Source organism: Nannobrachium achirus (assembly GCF_963921795.1).
Source record: "Nannobrachium achirus genome assembly, chromosome: 4".
NCBI lineage: Eukaryota > Metazoa > Chordata > Actinopteri > Myctophiformes > Myctophidae > Nannobrachium > Nannobrachium achirus.
The window spans coordinates 11,060,372-11,065,371 of NC_137813.1; positions in this window are offsets into that span (position 1 = coordinate 11,060,372).

The window sequence follows — 5,000 nt, forward strand, 5'->3', positions numbered from 1 at the left end:
TAGGCTTTGAAGTTGCACATGGCAGATATGACACTTAACCTAAATACACAAAGAAATGACTCACATATTTGACAACTTTACACTTTAAAAAGTGACATAGATAGTTGATCTACAAGCTCACAACGCGTCGCATCGCGACATGTTGTGAGCGTGTAGATCTGATATGTCCACTATTTTTGAAAATATTTGAAATTATATGAAAATCTTTCAACTTGGAAACCATTATGACGATTATGACGAAATAGTTGCGATTATGTCAATTAGTTGCGATTATGTCAAATAATTGTGATTACATGATTATGTAATAATTGTGACAGACCTAATGATATCGCTGTCGCGTGGAAACCTCATAATTATGTCCAAAAACTCAAATGCAAAACATGAAAATTTTTTTTGCAGATCTACCAGATCAAAATGCCTCGCGCTGCTTTGTGTTTTGAGATTGTAGATCGGCTGTTTTAGCTGCTTTTGTGTGACACTAGTATGATGAAGTATGTGGGCATTAATTTACAACAAAAAAAAAAACATAAAAAGTTTAAATATGGACATAAGAGGTGTTTCCGCTCTTCCGCGATGATAATTATGATAGTCTCTGTCGGTTGGAAACCTCACATGTCCAAAACGGTTACTTTTCAGGATTTACATAAAATAAAATAAAAAGGTAGCCAAATACTAGGGGTGTAACAATACATTTTAATAGCGATTCGATACATATCACGATACATGGTTGACGATACGATACATGGGCGATATTGGTTCATTCATGGGGATACGATACGATTCGATTCAATGAATTAAAATCGATATAGTAACTATTTAGCAAAGAAAATAAATCTGTGTGAAAGGTGTGGATAGTGCAGATTTTTAAGGGAAACATGTATTATTATGGATATAAATAAGTAAACTCTGTGATTATCTGGCAAATACATTGTATATTGACAAACCTGCACCTTAATATGAACCCAGAGATTACACACATTTATCGATAGACCAGTGTAGCTATATGGAAAGGAAAAGTAATTAAACCCCTCCTTTTAATGTTTCCTTCTTAAAAATGCTAAATATAATGCACAAGTAGGTCGTATCGATACAATCGATTCTTTGCACTGCCGATTCGATACGATACAAATTCAAACGGTACGATTCGATTTTAGCTGTTTTCATTTCGATATACTTCGATTTTTTAAGTTAAAAACGATATTTCGATGCAGTTACTATATCGTTACACCCCTACCAAATACAGATCCCTGGGGGACCCCGGTCATAATTAACCACTACTTTTGATGCCTTTGTGTGACACTGTAGATCAATAGGGCATTCATTATGAAAGAAAAAGTCGTATTTGACCTTGAAATGAAAATCATATGGTTACTTTTCCAAAATCACCTCAGCAAAGTATTTTGTATATTATTCTATGTATTTGGGGGAACTATGTCATATCAGTGATACAACAATATACAGCAGTTAAAAGTAAAATAACGTTATCTTATGAGAAGACAAATTGTCATGTTTATAAGTTGACTTAAAGAGGTGGTGCCATAGTTTTGTACTTTTTCTGTTTTTCATGTGTCTAGGAGGTTGAAAGTACTTCATTAGACCCCCTGGTGTGTTTTTTATGAGAAATGATGTATTCTCTTGGTATTTGTTTGTTTTCTCTTGGAGGCTGCCACCTTTGTGGTCAAAAGTGTCAGTTAAAAAACACAGATACTAAGTATGTCACAGTATCAACTCCTCCCCTAATTACCATTCACCCAACACTGTGGGGTGTGGCTAACTTCAGCTGGGTCACCACCCACCATGACATCCATGCATACTTAATGAACTGGGGGTGTGGCCACAAAAAAACCCAATTTTAACTCTTTCTGTATACTTTTTTGGAAAAAATCTTCCTCCTAGTATAATCATAATACCTGATAATAATGTTTTAGAGGGGGGAAAAATCATGGCACCACCTCTTTAAAGCAGGCAGAAGCTAATTTACGGATGGGGGTCATAGAAGCTTATCGTGAACAATCGACACGTGACACATAAACACATATCGTCCAAAACTGTCAACCTTCAGGATTCAAATTCACAAGCATCAAAAGTAGCAGATGCAGATCTACAAGCTCGAAACACGTCGCTTCGCGCCACATTCCGAGCTTGTAGATCTGCTACTTTTGACGCTTTTGTGTGACGCTGTAGTATAGGATCAAGTACGGTTTTAATTAATAATTAAAAAAAAAGTTAAAATTGCAGTTCTGCCCGACAAAAAGTAAAACCAATTGAGCCGGTTTTTCAATAGATCCAATGTAAACAAGCTCTTTGTCAATGCCTTTCGTTGGTCAAATATTTATAAAACCCACAAACCCACCACTTTCAGACCTTTTCAAAAAATACCATAAATAGCCGATCGACAAGCTTGTAGATCAGCTATTTTGCTCCTTTTTGCACTACACTCTTCTAGACTTCTACAAAGGAAAAAAAAACATGAAACTAGAGTTCAAATAATGGAGATATGAGGTTTCTGCACGACAACAGCCATTCTTACTGCTACTGTACATGTTTCAAAGATTCAAACATGTAAACATTTCAATACTAGTTGGTGTGGGGAACTATGTATTGCATTTTACAGGTGAGACACTTTACAGATATCCACTAATGGCAATATAACTGACAATATTTACTTGATTGACTATGCCTTTCTGTTCAACAAATAATAATAATAAAAATGTTCTGCCTCAAATTCTATTTGGGATGGTTTGTATCAATAATATGATTGAATTGAGGGATGAGAGCTGGAGAGAGAGAGGACAAAAATAAAGAACGTTTAGGTTTCTTCTGTAAATTCTAGTTTCTATTTTTTTTTTTTTTGCAATTCGACCACTTTTATCCCAAGAAGTTGAATCCTTCCATACCCATTTTTTTTTTTTTTTTTTAGAAAACTTGACCGTTGGCTCTGTACTTGCTCTGCTCTTTTTTCCCTCTACACCAAACCTCTGCTGCAGCCGCTTGCCACACGGAAAATTCGGAGCCGGAGTGCATGAGGTCATAGAGAATCGTTGTTTTCTTAAAAAAAAAGAAGAAAAAAAAGTCTGTTTTTTCGGTGCCAAAAATGATGCAAAACCCTTAATTCTGTACTAATTATATGTAAAACATTAATACCAGTATGCAGATGAATGTGAGCAATAACATGTCAGGATGTGGGCGTGGGGCAAACAATTCATTTATTTATTTACATGTTTATTGTTTACAGGGACACAGTAGATGAATCAGCATTCTTGTAAATGACAGTGACAGTATTAGTCCACTGGTAATGACACATTCCTTTTCATGTTACTTGATACATCATAAAATGTCAACATTTTAACAACAATAACAACGTGTCTTGATTATACACAGAGATGATACTAAACAGATGGCCCTGCAGTGTATTGGAAAAATATGCTTATCCATTAATATATCCATATTATATATTTTTCATTAACCCGTGGCAAAATAATCACTTTTCTTGTTAGAAATTGCATAGAAAGATTATGTGAAATACAAATAAAAACAATCATTGAAATACAGACTTACGGGGGCTAGCAGTGTTACTGTAAATAGTAATAAAGAAATTGCTGGCTTATTGTGTCTAAAAGGACATATTTAGCCACTTGTACACATGCCCCCACCCACTGAAATCAAAATTGCTAAAATCGCTAAAACGATAGAAACCAGTAAATAAAAACATTTTAACACTAGTCTAAATATGATTTTAGAATCATAAAAAGTCACAGTGTGATTGTTGCTGTATACAGTCTAATCACCTGATTTTTAATGAGCTGGGCCCATTCCTACAGTAATATATAAGCCCTCTGTCTAGTCTGGCCTCTGTCTCAAATGTTCAAACACAAACCTTAGCTGGTTGCAGCTAATCATGGATTGTTCAGTATATCCACCAGGTTGTGTGTTCTATAAGAATTTCTATGATGGATAAAATGGCTGCTCAAGCTTAGTTTTCTTCTTCCCTGATGTGGCCATGCCTTCACTCAGAGCGTCATGGATCTTCTTCCATGAATCCAGCTCTGAACTAAACAGTGAAGCTCTGGCTCGGATGAACAGAGAGATTTCACTCTTGCTGCCTTTAGCCAGACTCATGCTGCCTGTGACAATGGACATCATATTCCAACCAAGGAAAAGGGCATTTAAACCAATTAAACCAGCCCTCCATGTGTTGGAAAGTCCCTTGAATGTCCCTTGGGCAACTTTGGCTGCCTGACCTGATTCTGGAACCTCTGAGACCCCACTGAGCAACACCATGCCACTATGCAGCGCCTTCAGATCAGCACTATCGTCTACAATAGACACAATGCCTCCTATAGCACAACCTGTACCTTTACCAATATTCCATGCTGCCTGGACCACCGTCGCTGTGTCCTGTTCCAGTGCTTTATTGGATACCTCTTCTAGACACACCTGGAGGACCTTTACATCTTCCTTGAATTTGTTAAATAAGTTATCAGCTTTCTTCTGTTGTGTTGTGTTTACCCCGATCTCTGTGCCCGTGGTGACTATACCGTTGACTGCACTGGCAACTCCTAACCCCGTCCCGGTCGCGATTAGAACTAGGGACGGAACTAGGGACGCTCCGGCTGTTACAGGGGTCAAGGCCAGACCAACAATGCCGAGCACACCTGAAACCACCCCCACTGAGCTCCCTGTCACAGTAGAGATCTGAGCACCCTTCTTCATCCTGTCTAGTTGGACAGCAGCTTCCTCCAGTTCAGTTAGAAACTGCAGCATTCTGGTTTCACGCTCGCTGAACTTTTTGATGAAGCCAGAGGGGGAAACACACTGGAACAAGAACTCAGCTCTTAAGTGCTGGTCATTCCTGAAAGAGAATGCAGGACAAAGATGTAAAAGAAAATCAATTGACTGTACTTGATAAGCTAATGTTATGAGTATGTTTATCCCGTAAGAATTGACAATTAATAGTAGACATGAAATAACATGGACATTTCCATCTTTCTTTTTTTTTT